At 37.4% G+C, this 17,560-nt stretch overlaps 1 protein-coding gene across 2 annotated transcripts in view; it reads right to left on the bottom strand.

Annotated features, from left to right (window-relative positions):
- Nucleotides 1-17,560, bottom strand: part of tnr (tenascin R (restrictin, janusin)) — a 124,995-nt gene that overhangs the window by 46,690 nt on the left and 60,745 nt on the right. For both annotated transcript variants that reach the window (XM_079453430.1, XM_079453431.1), the window contains exon 3: nt 12,430-12,468. The gene's annotated coding sequence lies outside the window, so the exon portion shown is untranslated. The remainder of the gene's footprint in view (nt 1-12,429; nt 12,469-17,560) is intronic.

Raw genomic sequence — 17,560 nt, 5'->3', positions numbered from 1 at the left:
CTTTTGTAACCAAGAAAAGAACAATTGGATCATAATTGCCTAATTTCATGATTGAAGAGCTGATGTAACACACTGTATTACAATCATTGTTTTTTGGTTCGAGATGTCTCTGATAAAGGCTGTTGTTGCTGATGATAATCATAGACTTCTTTAAGAACTATGGTGAGCTATTCAGAGAATCGTAGGCACTAAACAGAATGCTGTTGGAGTGAGAAGAAAAATGAAAAAGTTTTAACAAGATATTGAAATGAAATGAGGGACAATATCCTCTCACGGAGATTCACCTTCATTTATAGAGATGACATTCTTTTGTTCTTCAAAATAAAACCATCTGTGATGTTTAGAGATGACAACATAATTTCAACATTTCCAAACTCTCTATTCCTCCGCAGCTACTGTCACCTCTCAAAACCAGCTATTAGACTCAGTGTTCCAAAAGTAAAGGATTTCTCTTTTTATTCAGTACACTCTGCACAAACAATGCAGTTTTTACTCCAAATGTATGCCAGTAGAGTTGTGCGGAGGTGACTTTTTTTACGCATATGTGACACATATGTCTTTCCTGTGGCTCAGTGGTTACAGCATGGCGTTAGCAATGTTAATGTCATGGATTCGATCCCAGGGGATTGCACATAGTCAGAAACAAATGTATAGTAAGTCGCATTGGAAAAAAGCATCTTCGAAATGTAAATGTGAGCATTTTTTCATTGCCTTAAAGTAGGTTTTCTGAATATTATTTTGGTTAAATGCCTGAAATAGGATCTGTGGTCATCAGAAACTTTGCATGTTTTATACTACGACATAAAAAAACACCAGTAATAACTTGCTTGTGGTCTTAAGTCTTAAAAACAGCAGTTGCTAACAAGTTTCAAAATGCAACAAAACATGGCCAGGAACGTTAAATGTCCTCACACATAAAAATCAAGAACAACGGCAATTGGCAATGGCAATGCAACGGTCATGGGTTCGAGCCCAGGGAATGCCTATACTCAGAAACAAATGTATAGTATAAATCATGAATCACAGAGCTTTCTTTTTGTGATCTTCTAAAAGCTTGTGGGAATAATCTAAAGGCTTTCGGTCGAGGGAACCAGTGGGCCGCTAACTTCCAGGTTGGCCTAAATACGTTGTCTCTGCGGCACTCTATTTCCAACCTTCACGAATCAATCTATCGAATCTCAAGATGAGCTAGTTTTCCCCTTCAGACACGCTATCCATTCTTCTGAAAACACAAACACACGGCTGATTGAAATGTCAGGACTGAGAACATGAATGACTGTATTTCTCCATGTCACATCATTATGGCTCTACCAGATGTTCAGGTGACGTGACTCATCTTCGAATCTGTGGCGCGGCACATTTGCAATCATAAAGCAAGAACCTAATGAATGTCCTTGTCTTCAAGGACTGCTGTGATTCGCTAATGTTACGTAGCAACAATTCTCCTATGATTCAGTAAGTGTTTGCTGTATGTTCAAGTCATGATTTCATCAGAGAGAAAAGCAGGAGGTTTAGAGAAAAAACGCCAACAGTGGAGTTGCGATAAAGACGTGTAGCATGCGTGATGTTAGGGCATCAGGAGGACAACAAAAGCATTAACCTCTTGCAAAGATAACAGATGGGAATGCTTGTCGACTTCACGTCACATTTGGAAATGCCTTGTTGATAATGGAAAGATAGCAAGTACCTAGAAAGAAACTGCAGTGCTAACTTGCTGTAAGCTGTTTCTAACTGGCCTTAAGTTAAAAGCCATGACTGATGAAACTGCCTTGCTGAAAACCATACAACTTATAATAGTTTTCATTACAAAGAGATGAAACTTTTATTGCTCAATGGTTCATAGTTCATAGCCTCTGATTTTTCCATTAAAATAAATGAAATGCCAACTGAAAGTGTTCTTTTGTGTTTTTCCCCCTCATTTTTTATGTTCTTGTGTTTTTTTATTCTTATGTATTTCCATTTCACCACTATAGTATTTCATCTAAACCACAAGTTTACATGAAGCAACATCTGTGTATCCTGTGTAAATGTATTCTGGTTATTTCTACCATGCTGTATCTTTTTATGTCCCCATCACAAATGTTTATATTTGTACATTTGACGGATGCTTTTATTCAAATTACCGTACAGTGTGTGCATAATGTCATTCCTTGAAACTGAACTCACATCCCTGGTGCCATAATCTACCTGTTGAGCTACAGCAATGTCATCATACATTGGATAAATAATAGAATATAATATAAAAAATTTACCATTTGTAGAATGGAAAGCATATTAGCCAGCCTTTATTGTTAACTTCTACAACTAGGTGACGAATTACAAAGAGTAAGTACAATGTCCTTGAAATTGTGTGTAATGTTGCTATGTGTGAATGTAAGCAGTCTGCAAGTTGTAGAGCCGAAAGTGAACAACAAACGAAGTTATTGGCTTGGTAAAAAGGAGTCGTCTCTAAATCATGCGAACGCCAGTCAAGAAGAGAGGAAACAGTAACTGCCTATTATTAGAAAATGAAAGTGTTTTTACACCTTGTATGTACATAATGTTGTTGTTGGACACTCCATAAACCGAAGTAGGAACTTTGAAATAACAAAATATTTACTCTTTGTAGCCACAATATGTAAATCTGGACCGCTGGATGGAGCACTTTCGAAACCACAACAAAAGACCAAGCTAAATGACGTTATGTACGTAGGAGAGCGGAATTATGGGACATGTCGTTTTCACCATCCAGATGCGTATGGAGATCACCCATCATGTTCACGGACGAGGTAATGAATGAATTTTATTTTATGTCATCGTAATGAATTAGCTTTGCAAGAAAAGTGGAATGTAATGCTGTGTTAGCCCGCGAATGATATATAATGATTTGGTAGCGTAATGCTACACAGTTTTACATGTTTAAAACATTCCTACAGTCGTCGTTTAAAAGTAAACTACGTTTACACTTTTTGGGGTTTCCTTTACTCGCCAAAGAGTAATTGCGATCCATAATAACAGAACAACAGACGCTACGTCCCAGATGCTGTATAACCCCTTCCGCATTTGCGTGTTGCTGTAGTTTCTACAACCAGAAACTGAGAATAGTGTGGCACAGCGGATATTAAGTCTGTGATATGCGACAAATTCAAGGGAGACAAGGGACGGGACATTATTTTATACAGGAATTTCTCTGGATTTGCACATTCTTGGGAACATTTGGGAGAATGCAAGTACACAACTGCATGAAATATATCACACTGTGCAAGTGATTTTCGGTTATTTCATAACAAAATATTTCCATATTGTGGCTTTCAATCTTTAGTTTTTTTATTAAATGGATGTCCCCAGGTGCCAAAAACTGTCAGTTTATTGAGAAATACAACAGGGTAAAACTGATCATATCTCTGACATATATTCAACCCTTCTATAAAAATACTAAATTAGGAGATAAACATATTTTTCTTACAAAGTTCAAAAGTTACAGGCACTGCATAGCAGAAAGAACTGATTCATTACTAGAATAACACTCACTGTTTGCATCTGATTCGAATGTATAACAAATGTGATGTGAATTTAATTCAAATCTGAATTATGCTGTCTGTATGAACCAGTCTAACAGACGTTTTCAGCTCGCAGTTGTGTGTCTGGCAGTAGGTTAAACTTGTTCAGCCTAAGTGGAGTCCTTCCTTTATTTCAAGTTTGTCTGATCTAGTACCACTATATGTCACGGCTGAGTGAACATAAGGAGCAGTTCCCTTATGAGACAGCTAGGCCTCATCCATCTCTTTATCCAGCTCTGGAGATTCCCTTCTCTCTCTCTCTCTCTTACTCTCCTGCATTGCATCTTATGGCATGCTCTCATTGCACTCACAAGATTGGCATAAGTAGATGTCTGTGTTGTCTATGTATAGAGCTGACTACAAACTCTGACTTCAAACACCGAGTTTTACCCTCAGGCGGACACAGACATGCAGGCGGATGCTGGGGAGGAGGGGGGGTTCCGCAACCCCTATTTACACAGGTTAATGTGCAAACACCTCGACGTGAAGACTGCCACGGATTCTGGCCTCGACCCGGGCGGATCGCACCCTTCTCCTGCGAGAGAGCTCAGCCTTGCAACATTACCATTCTATTCTCATTATTCCTACAGTGGCTGCCAAATTGCCTTTTCTTTCAGGATCATTGGACACTGTTCATTTCCAGCACCTGCGACCCAGCAGGTTTTAAAGGCTCATTCTCACTCTCTCTCACAGAGTTCCCAAGGCAACAGAGACTTAAGATTGTAGGGACACAAGGAAACGTGTTCTAGGTACGTCTCTCCTACGGTATTTATTTGCACGGGAAACTGAATTCTGCTGCCATTAAAAACAATATATGACATGGATTGGATTGAAAAGATGTAGTGGAAGTGACACTGAGGTTGTACTTAATGTAATTTACCCCAAAATAAGAGAATTATTATGTTTTGTACATACAGTAAAATATACACTGTTGGAGGTTGCTTGTTGATCAAATTAATAAATCCATAATGTTTGCCCTTCTATTGCCATTTGAAAATAAGTTTCAGGTCATTCTCTGTACTTATCTTTACAAGTGTTGATGTCCAATAATTTCGAGCAAAATCATAACCAAGGTCAAGGTCGAATTAATTTCTTTATTATATGGCCACTGTAAAAAGTTATTTGTTGTTTTTGTTGGTTCAACTTTAAAAGAGTTACCTTTATATTCGGAGTTATTCCAACTTAAAAATGTTATGCAAACTTGTTGTAAGGACAAATGTTTTTCTAGTTAAGTGGAACCAACATTTTTTTACAGTGGGGCTTTTTGCCTCTTCCTGCACTGCCAAGAAATTGTGTTTCTTTATTATCTGTAATCATTTAAATAAATAAATAAAAAACATAAAAAAACATTTTTACCAAAATAAAGATTGCAGCCCAAAATAAACTTTCTTAAAACACACTTTTTATCATTTCACTAGTTTGTACTAAGGCTAAATATGCCCACGGTCAAAGAAACACCCAATTACTAAAAGCTCAGCAGCTGAGATTATTAGATACAAGTCCCAACTTTGTAAAACCACAAACGTGTCAAAAGTATTCAAACAAATATGTGTATTAAATCTATCTTGCTAGATTCACTGGGTTTTCTTCTAAAATAAATGTTGTCACTTAGTGTTTGTTGTACGTTCACAAACATTTAGATTTCACAAAGGATCACAGCATAAGGCTGTGTTCCAGCATGCAGGTATATATGCCAAAAACGCTAATTGCCGTGTTTTATCGATTAGTTTCTTATGTTTCTGGCAGTTGAAAATGTTTTGTTATGTGTTTATTTTCTCTGCTGTCTACTTGTGTGCTGTCCAATTTCGTGCATGACTGAATGTCAAATAAAAAAAGAATGTGTTTTATTTAACTTTATGCTTGAGTTTTTATTTGAATAGAATGAAAAAAATGGGACAATGGTGAGCTTAGACCTGGCTTGGGTTTAAAGAGGGCTGATGCATAATGGAAGACCTATTCAACATTTTCAAAAGGGCATTTTAACCACTCTTATGAAGGACATGGAGCTACAAATGCGTGCAGTTGGACACACATTATCATTTTTAGGTAAAAGGAGAGAAAGAAGGCTTCATTTAGATTCAAATAGCCCTCTCTGCACAAAAATGTCAATCATCTCCTTCATTCCGCTTAGGTCTTTGAATAATTGCTCATAAACTGCCGAAATATTCTCAGCATGCAGTATTGCTCTCTTACTTTTCAACTGCCACTCAGGGTTGGGCAAAATTCCACATGTAAGAATCGCCTCTTTTTCAATATAGGAGATGGTATCTGGATTGTACAGTATTGGCCACACTTAGCATTATTGTCATTCAATGTGGAATGACAGGGAAACGGATTTATTGAATTGCAACTAAAGACATTCGTATAAGACCACAGTAAGTGGACCAAGTGTGCAAATAGTTGCGTTGAAATACTTTTTTCATTCCAGGACCTATACACATGCATAATTCAGATGCACCAAAATATTTTCAAGCCGTTATGAAGGGAAATACAAAATTGTTCCCTTAACCACAGTTTTCTTTGACCCCTGGTCTAACAGCAAGTGTGACAGATCTACAAAACAAACTCTTGTTCTTTATAAATATTGTTTAGTTTTAATAGACTATTATACAAATATCTCAATTTACATATGTTGTAGGCTATGTTTAAGATAGACCAGTGTTCGAATCGTGTCAAAGCTCTTGGGGGGTCCGCTAACCAGCCCTCGAAAAAAATAAATAGAGGGAACTGCCAGAATTATAAGCATTAACAGTTTGGATTACAATAATTTGACCACATTACATGCATAAATGTCCTTAAAATATATCCACATGAGGGAGAGATTGAAAGACTCTTCATTTTTGCAGTGACCGTGCTATCAATCTTGCTGTAATTTTGTTTAATTTGCATAGTGAAAAATTTTACTTCCAAAAACTGATTTCTTAAGATTTGCCTAGGTTTGATGTCTTCCCTGCTGAAATTTCGCTTACTGTAACATAACAAGGTTTTCTAAAATTATGATTCTTTCTTTTTTTATTGATCTTTTTTCTTGTCCTTTGATTCTCTTTCTTTATATTATATTATAGTGCTGTTCCCTTTTTTTGTAATATTAATTACAAAATTCCTCTGAGCGAGTGAGGGAGAGGACGCCTCAAAGTCAATAGAGACTGTCTTCACAGTGCTGCCAAACCAGCCTGTCATTGTATGCAGAAGCGTATGAGCGTTTTGATTCATCTCCTAATAATGTAGATCAAGTATATGAAAATAATTCATATGAACCAATGCAGAATCAGAAAAACTAATGTCATTCTTTAGGCAGAGAGCAGACGGGTACCCTTCTCGTCAAAGTCGGAGCTCGTTTTTGCAGAAGGGAGCGCAAAATAATCTCTGGGGAATGCAAACGTTTTCTCAGGGAAAGAAAAATATTCTTGTGGAAACGCAAAGCAGCACAATGTTCTTGGGGAGAGTAAAAGATTAAAAATATTTTCCCTCCCTTATCCTAGCTATTTTTTCCACCACCTGTATGTCCCTTTCAATATGAGAGGATCCGCATGCTGCACATTCAAATGACAATGTTGATGTAGGCCTGCATTCTGCATGGTATTGAGTCCATATTTTGTACTATGGCTGGGACGATATATACTAACAATAATTATACTTGTCCAGGGCAATTCTGAAATCGCAAAGGCTTCCATTCTTTGCTTTATGCACAGCTCTTCTGTGCACTACGGCTCTTTGATCAAATAAGCCAGAGTCAGGATAGGGTGTTGCTTAATCAACAATAGTATATTTGCTCTTAATTTTATGCTTTTTTGCTCTTACAATGAACATAAAGTTCGTTTTGGAAATGAAAAAATGTTGGTTTGGAGTCAGATCAATTCATTTTATGAAAGTAAATTTCCCTGGTAAAATGATCAATTGTGTAAAATATATCATTAAAGTATAGCAATATTTCCAATCCCGTCAGCTGTAACATACCTCAAAACAAACCTTTTCGGCATATATTTGACTAACCAATAACAGTCTTAAAATAAATCTTGTTGTTCACTCTCTCCTTTGCTTATTCCAGCTTTAATCCTCCTAGTAGCATGGCCTTGTAAACGAAAGGTACTGTTTAGCGTGATGACAAAAATGTTTTATATGCTTTCCTACTTGTAATTCGCTTATAATTCTGAAAAGAATCAATATCTTTTTGGGAATCCAACAAATTACTTGGGTTTAATTGGTATTTTAAATTTGTTCAGAAATTCTTTATATGTCAATAAATTACCATCATTATATAACAGCTGACTAACTAAAACAATATTATTAAAAAAAGTGTTTTATTTTTATAAAATCTCTTAGGGGGAATACTGTGTTCGTATGCCATAATCCATGAAACACAGCTTGTTTATGAAATTTAGCAAGTTTAACTGGCATTTTATCAATTGAATAATAACGTTTCAACAAAACTTCAAGGTCGCCCATTTTCTTAAAGAAATATTTGGGATGAATTTCATACACTATGTTGATTTCTTAAGAGAACACCTATAGAATATATGCCCATTGGCATTTCCTGGAACTACGTGTGTAGTTCGTACTCCTTCTGTGGACCAAATTTTGAGTTTCTGCGCGAGAGCGCCCTCTGGCTTTCGGATGTGGCTGCATTTAACCGTGATTCATTGAGATACTGAGCATAAGAACAGCCCAACATATTGTCCCAGGCCTATTTTGTACCTAAAGTTAGGTCAAATGGAACTTATGTCGATTTTCCGGAGTTACGGCACTAACTGCCACGACAAAACAACCATATTACGACCACTGAGCACAATAAAGTGCTGCTATGCCTGTAGTAATCGGCCTGAGAGAGTTTGGCAAGATACGACTGAATAAATCTTTCAAATCTTTGCTGATATATTAGACGCTTCTACTACACTACCTCTGTGGCTGTGTTTATGGGGATATCATTGGCTGTGCTCTTCCAGCTAACACAATGTTTCTTCTCCCTGTATATGTCATTGAATCAAATCATTTATCAGGGGGCTGCATTTGACAGGAAGCGTAATATGCTCTACTTTTAAGTGCAACCCCTTCTAAGAGAGCCATTCTCTCAGTCATCCCTATCTGAAGGATATTTACCTTTCATCTTCCCCTCTTACAACCCTCTGTTTTTTTCGCTCCCTGAACAGACAGTTATTGTTTGGGCTTTCAGAAAACCCAGAGGAAAGTCTGTGTAGTCAGACAGGCGCTGATGAGGCCACGAGAGCGGACAACAAAACATAAACTCATTACAAAGAATGTCAGAAAGCGAACAAAGTAACTTACAGATCTAGACGAACATGAGCATTTGAGCTATTTGTTTTTTAGATTGTCCTAACCTTTGGAAAATTGACAGAAGGTACTCTTACATTCAAATGAAAAACATTTCTCAAGAGTATGGAGCGCTGTTTAGTGATGTTTGTATTATTCATGTTGGGGTAGGCTGTGTTACAAGCATTCACTTTCCGTCTGTCTTCAGGCAAGTTTTTTGCTTCTTTTTCTGCTTTTTATCAAAGATTTATCACAATTTGGCATGCATTTACATCTTTGCTTCATGGTAAAATGTGATGATGTGAAAATAAAACAGAGAAAACAATGTCACATTAGAAGTAAACATTGACTACACCAGTGATTCAAAAAGTTCCCATTTTTTACATTAAAAGACACTGTAGATACATTTTATTTTAATATTTTATTTTACAGATTTCTTTTTCAAATACGGTAATACAAAATTTTATTACAGAAATAGCACATTTACAAGATATTTTATGGTATTTTTCTGGAGCCCTAGCTGCTGGAATATTACTGCTTTTTACAGTGGCGAAGAAATGTGTTTTTGCTGAAACCCGCATCCACACGAAAATGCTAAAACATGCTATAAAGCGCTGTCAAATGCATGTCAAACTAACAGGCGGTGATATAACCATAAGCATAAAGCTGTTTTGGCCAATCAGAAGCCTGGAATCTGATGTAAAACAAATGAGATGGCTGCTCACATTCCAACGTCATACACCAAATCTACGGAGTTTCTAAAAATATTCATCCTGGCCGGAGTATCCAAGTTCGGTTTCAGTGACCGGGTACTGAGTTTGCGTGTGGACGGACGGCCAAGCCACATAGAAGAAACTGCGGTTTCGAAAATACCCGTGTTCGTGTGGACAGGGCCTAAGGCGCTGATATAACCCTGAATGCATTTGTAAATTGATAAATAAATATTTAAAATTGAGTTCATGGATCTCCTGAGAAGTAGATTTGATGTTTTTTTTAAATTGCTGTACACTTTACATCTCATAATCCAATGGCTAGCCGGTAAGATCTGATATCCATCGTCGACTACATGACCCCTGTCTTCCACACTGTCAAACAAACTTACGTCCATGCATTCTCCCACACAAAGCAGCGGTTTGTATGTAACATAGGTCGTGTAAGCTGCCAAAAGAAATGAGGGTATAGATATAACATCAACCACGAGGAAACAGACAGGACCGGCCCGGACGGTGCACCTGATGCAAACAGATCTCGATTCACTGATGGATCACAGGGTGAAAGTGGACATGCATTTAGGATTGTATGACTCCCAAACATCCATTATTGAGCATCTCGGGTTGAGATTGATCAGGGATCTCGCCGCTGTCTTTCTCAGGTCACTGAATTTCGATCCGAACCCGAAGCACACCTGATGAGATGACTTCAGACCGACGCATGTCTGAATTACATTACAAAGCCCTCGGCTTTCCATTTCCAATTCTCACTTTCTCAGCCATCAATATGACAACCTATGGATTATTTTTAGCTCTCCCATGTCACATATAATCTTTCATAGATGTGAGGTAAACAAATGTTGCTCGTGGAAGTCATCGCAGGGGCGCGCCCTCAGATTGGAGTGAAGTCTTTAGCTTCGTATACACTCCAGATAGTTTAACATTTAAAGTAATCACCATACAGTGGGAGTTGTCAGTGTCACCCTAAATAGTGCTGTTATCCACAGACATCTGTGAACTGCTATCTCTGCTAATGGCTCATTAATATGAGAGTCGCGGGCCTGTCAAAGACATGGAATGGCACAGAGCTGAAAGGCGTTAATCCACATTGATTAGAGTCCTCAGATCAAAGGCTTCCAGTTCTGTCACTTCACCTCCGTTCTCCCTCCATGCACTCCGAGCACAATTAAAGCTTTTCTCAGCGTTTCATTAAGATGTTAAAAATACCAAGTCGCCTCTGCCTCTAGGGACCCAAGTCATCGAGACACATACCTAAAACCTCATTTACTATTGTGAGAATCAAACCGTGGCATCTCCCTGAACGTTTCAATCAGGTGGCGAACCTCAACCGTGCCTGAGACTCAGAAATGCGAATGCTGAGCCTTCCCTGGCTGCTGGACTGCTAATGCGCATGCAATGCGTGATAACAAGCTCATCATCCGGCGGGGAAGAAAAAAGCGCATTTATTTGGCCGTGTGCTTTTTCGGCACGTGTAAAAATAATGAATTTGCATTATTATATGCTTTATCTAATGAGGGTAAAAATACAGGGAATTTTCTATTGTGTAGCTATGTTAGTGGTGAGGTTACGGATCGCAACCAACGGCTCACTCCACCCCTCCCTTTCGAAGCACTACGGTGGCTGACACAGGACAAAGATTTTTGCATCTTTGCTGAAGGAGATAACTTTTTCACAAAATGCGCTCTGTAGAGCCGTTCGTCCCTTTAGTTGTAGAAACAACATGGTGAATTCCATGCGAGGGGACCCGCGGTGTATGTAGATAGAAATAGCTCATTCTAAGATAATAAAAACATAGTGCTTCATTATGTGAGGTCTTTGTAAGATGTAGTTATGTATATTATACATTATTGCATTTCCGTCAATAGATCCTTCAAAAAATTACACATTGGACATTTCAACCAATAAGGATTATTTCAACCTAAAATAAAAACTGATTCCTTAAACTGCCTCTTCACTACAACTTTGGCTGATAGACCGGACGTCATTCATTTCCTATAGGGAGTTGCACAGAGGCTGCACTCATAAAATAAATTGTACTCGAGCGACTAGACCACATATGACACGGCATACTTGTGTTTAACTTTATCAGTAACACTTGAATCTGGAAAAGATAACTGATTGTAGCCAAGTAATTTAGTCACACCTATTTTTTATATTGTCTCCGTATGTTTCCTCCTAAACTATTAGCAGTTTTTGGAATATATTGTATGTATAGCTGATTATAGTTTGCAGTCATTTATAATACCATGTCAAATATTCAATGGATGAAAGCTCTTATGTTGGTTCTCTACCATGTAGTGTGTTTGAATGTCGTTTGCGATGAAAAGGGGGCATCAGACTAACAGTAAATGACCCGGGCCGTATCTGGGAACTAAGATATTAGAGATTCTTTGGAGTTCAAACGTCGAACCTAGAAACCAATAGGAATGACCTGGAAAACCTCGCTGAAATGTGCCAAAACACTCAAAATACTTTCGCAAAACCCTTGGTTTAGAGCTACAGATAGAAAGATATCTGAAAGAATGTCTGTAACCAAACTGGGTTCTGGGTCACTATTGACTTCCCCGGTATGAAAATGGAGCCCAGAACTGTTTGATGTTCACCATTCTTCATCTGCTTTTGTGTTTAACAAAATAAAATAAATTAACACAGGATGAGGGTGAGTAAACAATGACAGAAATGTCATTTTGGGGTGATCTATCCCTTCAAAGCATGTGTTGATATGTGAATAAAAGCTCAAAGACAGCATTCTTATTTTCTGTCACTTTTATAAAAAGCAATGAATGCGTATCATATGTCTTTCCAAATACAACGTAAGTGTGCAATATTGATATATTTATGAAAACGTAGCTGCTAGCTCAGCTGTTATCAAAGTCACGGCGTTATCTTACCTTAAGTGCCAGTGTTGATGTGCTTTCTGGAGCCAGCACCTGTAAAAGAGAGAATCGGTGAGGAAGCCATACAGATGCACGCATGCAATTCATACGCAATTGCGTGTGCAAATTAAACACATCTCTATTGTTCCATTGTATCACAGGGTGTTTTCTCATCACACCGTGGCCCCAATCTGCACATTTCCTCCGGAGGGAGAGATGCTGTTCACCCTGAGCCAAGATAAAGCCAATTTCTCTCTGGCTTTTGTTGTTAGTTGTGAGCTTGTACAAATGTAAAAATAAATGGATTTAATTTTCCTTCAGACTGTGGCAGGATGTCATTACAGGCACAGCTTCAGGGTGGACCGGAGCTGTTGTCGAGGGATGTAAATTAAGCGTGTGCTTCCTATTACACCATATGCATATGGGTATTGATTAGAGGTTTTGAATGAGCAGACCGTTAAGAGCACAAGTTCCCCCTAAGGACACAGCCTATGGATTTAGTTATATTTGAAAATCCACTAATGCAAGCAATGTTCAGGACAGTATAATTGAAAAACGATGTAACGAAAAAACACTTCTGTGTAAAACTCCACGTAAAAATATACGACAGTAACTTCGTCCTTTTCCCCAGAGAGAGGCAAATCTACGAAGACATTTTGGGAAGAGCAAGTAAGCAAACTTTTCAAATGTAAATAATTTCTCAGAGGGAGAAAAATGCAAGAGGCAGGCCGAACAAAAATAGTGCTGTGTAGGCACAAAGAATGGATCTTGCAAATGAATACATGAATAAAAAAGACCAGGCGTGAAAACAAATACACTCTGTCCATTCCACGGTGTGCCAAACAATCTGTGATGCGGACTTGGGTGCTCATTTGGGCTCACATAATGGGCTCACCTTTCATCGCAAGTCGCAACATGTGAAGGGCTACAATCAACTTCTCTACCGGTTCGCTTGCTGTAGCTTTTCGATTCCCCTTCTCCTATAGGAGTTTTAAAAAATTCATGAAGGACCGGTGTGCAACCTTCGCTACTACTGTTTGCCGCCCTCGGTTCCTTCCAAAATATTCTTACAAAGAGCAGTGAAACATTTGGACCAAGACAGAGGTCGAGCGTTGAGAAAATTCCTCTGGTTTTCAAATGATTTATGAGCTTCACTGAAGCCACCGCAACCCAAACGTGATGGAAGTCCGGTGCGTTCGGTGCAGTATGTCAGTCAGTGAAGCATCAGAGAGAGGGATCACTGTGGGCCCAGCATGGCACCAGTTCTGTGTGAATCACGGCCGACTCGATGTAATTTGTTATCTTTCGGAGATCCTATTTCCGATGTGTTGATGCAGCAGATAGATTCCAATACCATAACCATTTATCACCTGTCACTGGGAACTGCTTTCTTGAGAAAAGGACCAAGAGTCATAAACACTGACAAAATGCAAACAATGAAAACCTTTTGGTTTCTCATTATGATACAAAACAATCTCACAGGAATTTGTGGATAATTCGTATGGACCCGTTTTCATACTGTACATTTTGGTTGTATGACTTATTTGACAGTCTTTTAAATCAAAGTTTTGTAACCGTGTAGTCGACTAGTCTAAAACTAAGAATGGCCTAGAAGGCGGTCGAAAAACCTTGCGTAGGGCAGATGTAATACATTTTAAAGACTAAAGAATTTAGGCTATTAATCAAACTGTTCTTATCCAATATTTTATATGTTCCACTTTCCTTATGTTAAGATCAGTAAGATTTCTCCTGACCGGATCGTTGTAGCGGCAACGAAGTGACACGATGAGCATTTGTTTGCTTTGGCTGGTCTGTGCCTGGGCTTAGAATATGTAGCCAATTCAAAATCAATTTTATTTTCTCCTTTAAGTCTGTTTTTTTTCGGACTCTAAAAGTTCAATAAAAATTTTGAAATAAATTAAAATTTTAGTAAAAGTGTATTTATTACACTGAACTCATGAAACTTGAAATATTTAACAACAAAAGCTCAAAAACGAATGTTTCATTATGAGTTTATTTAAATGATGTTGAATGGAAAAAGACATTACGTTTTTAAATATGTGGCAATTTAAGTAGCCTAGAAGTTATCATTAGGGTAGGCTTATAGCCTATCTACAAATAAGATAACCTACATTACATCATGTTTTCATTATTTATATAGCATTCGTTATTTGTTAATGTAAACAAAAATGCTAAATAATTTTTTTAATAATCATGTTTTTGTACAATAATCATATGATTCACATCGTGCTAAATCGTTCAAATAAGCTACCTCGCAAAATACATACAATTTCCTAGAGATCAAGCTATAAACATTTCAGATATCATATACGTGTACAGTGTAGAGTATGTGTACTAAAGTATATTTTGTAATGGTAGCAACCCTGTGTTCATGCACAATAAACAAAAATAAAACGACATGTTATTTTTATCTGTTATAAGTGTAACAAAAAAATCAGCTGTATGTATTTACCTTGATTGAAAATTTGACACTGATTTCATATGACAGTTCAACAAACAAGTTAATAATATTAAGTCACTTGAATCTTAGACGAAATAATGACTGTTTTGTTTTTTAAGCAGCGAAAATAGATCCGATGAATCCAAACAAAGATCACAGCAGTGCATCTCACAGCAACACTCAATCGTGTTTTGAATGATTCAGTGTTTTGAACGAATCGTTTGAATGAACGACTCGATGACTCGCTAACAAAACCGATTATCACCTGCATTTGCGCTCACTAGCTCACTATACTATTTTGTTAAATCTGTCCAAACACATTAACATTTTTATTCAGGAGTTATGTATATACAAAACTATAACTTTTTAAGACAGTAGTTAAGTGATTAAAAAAATAAAAAAGATTAAAAAGTTTTTTTCAGTATTTTTCCTCCCATCCTGTAGCCTGATCGCGCCCCCCCGGTTGAAAACCCATGTATTAGGCAAACAAGCTTCTTGAAGAAACTCCTTTTTAAGTTATACGTGGCATTCACAGACAAATAATGCTGAATACGGGTTAGGAACAACGAATAATGAGATAATATTTGATTTTTCTTGCCTGCTGTTCATCTTCTCATATACCAACGTGGTCCAATATAATGTTATACACTATATTCGTATTTTTTGCTCGTATTATGTTTTCATAAGTGAGAGATCGTTTGCATATTAAGATTAATTTGCACACATTGGATATTAAGATTAATTTCTTGCCTTGGAATTAAAAGTGGAAATGCTATTTTCTCAATGAGTTAACAGTGAGGGTTGAAGACTCAGCGCCCCGCTGCTCATTGATTTATGATTCCCTTTTCTATTTAAATGTTAGATTTTCTGAATCATTTTGTAACATGACAGCCCTGTGGAATAATGTTCCATCATCCCCTTATTTGTAAATCAAACCTCAGTGATTTGTGGCCTTGTCTTTTACCTTTAAAACTGTTTGGATAGCAAACTTACTTTGATGGGTCAGTATTTCTAATGGTTTGAAAGATTAATGGAAGTGCCTCTGTGCCTCCGTATCGATAATTAAACAATAATAATACAACTGAATTACCAGACTAGCAAATTTATCAGGTTAAAAATTTGCTTTTGTTACTCTTCGGTATTTGATTTATCTGTTGCCTTTAATACAGGTCAAAATCTTTACTAAAACCACGGCCACACCTCTCAGCTTTGATAGAAAACCTGTCTCATTTGAATGAATATTAGTTCCATGTTTTGTGGCTTTTATGATTGACACTTGTGATAATACATTCTATTCACAATTTATAGACGGTGAATAAGAAATATATTTACTGGGTAAAACAGTAAGTAATAATCTCTCTCTCTCTCTTATTCTCACAGATATAATTTAGCCCAAAGATGCATATCACAGGTTTTTTTACTTGCATTAACTTTGGCAATTCCTTCCTTCTTTCTCTGAGATGAGATAGATTTTTTATATGAGTATGAAAGAACTGGCAGCCTGGCATCTCTACTCCATTACATCCGTGATATACAGTATGCCTCATCAAAATTCGATGTTTCACCGTTAAACAAAAACAACAGAAAACTGCTCCTACATGCCTTTCTGTTTGACAGAAGTTGTTATAGTGGTGTCTGAAAATGCATTTACAAAACACACATTCACAATGAACTGTTACTCGCTATTTTACAAATTTTTCCTTTTTGCTAAAGCCTCTGGATTTTTTTTGGACGGCTATCATCTTCCGCGTATTTCTGAATTTGTGAGGCTTAGTTGAAATAGCTCCCTTCACCAGGTAAAAGTGACAGCCTTCACCTGGTAAAGTCATGACATTAAAGAAAGTCTCAATGGCTTTTCAACTTAAACCCAACTAGTAGAAAGTTAGAAAGTTTTGACCTGCTTATTACATTCAGAAGAAAGTGCACTGTTCACTAAGTACTTCTTTAAAAAAAACAGCCTCTTTTGGGCACATTCCAATTCTGTCCTTCCATCCTCTTTTACAGAACAATCATCCGTCAAACAAAAGATAAAAATGGCCAGCATGGGAGTTAGAAAAAAATCTGCGATTGGCTTACTGTATCTTATTCATTTACTTTATCTTTTTTAATGGCTTCATGCCTCGTGGCCAAACCAGATTAGCTTTACCGTCTAAGGAGGTCAGAAACCCTGTCCCCTCACGCATCACAGAATCTGTCAGAAAACATCAGCACTCAGCAAACATCAAATCTACTGGTCATTTTTGTATGCTAATGAGGATAACAAAGTTACAGTTTAAGTCTGCACAGATAAGAATAAAGTATTTAAAGCTATATGACTTCCCCCATTGACTTCCATTGTATAAACACAAAACCACGTTTCTTAAAATTTCTCCTTTGTGTTTCACAGAAGAAAGTAAGTCAAACATGTTTTGAATGACATTTAGGTGAATAAATAATGCAAGAATGAAACCTATTAAAGGTCCAGTGTATAAAGTTTAGCGATATGTAAAGGTGAGGTAGCGAATTGCAACCAGCAGCTCACTCCACCAGTCCCTCTCGAAGCACTACGGTGGCGGACATGGGACTAAGATGCTGTCACCTTTTCGCTTCTTTGGCAAATGTGGTAACATATTTACGAAACGCGCTGTCTCTGTAGAGCGGTTTGTCCATTTAGGGCTGCTGTAGAAACAACATTTCATGAAAGGG

This window comes from Barbatula barbatula (genome assembly GCF_947034865.1).
Source record: "Barbatula barbatula genome assembly, chromosome: 3".
NCBI classification, from domain to species: Eukaryota; Metazoa; Chordata; class Actinopteri; order Cypriniformes; family Nemacheilidae; genus Barbatula; species Barbatula barbatula.
This window is presented reverse-complemented; position numbering and strand designations above follow the sequence as displayed.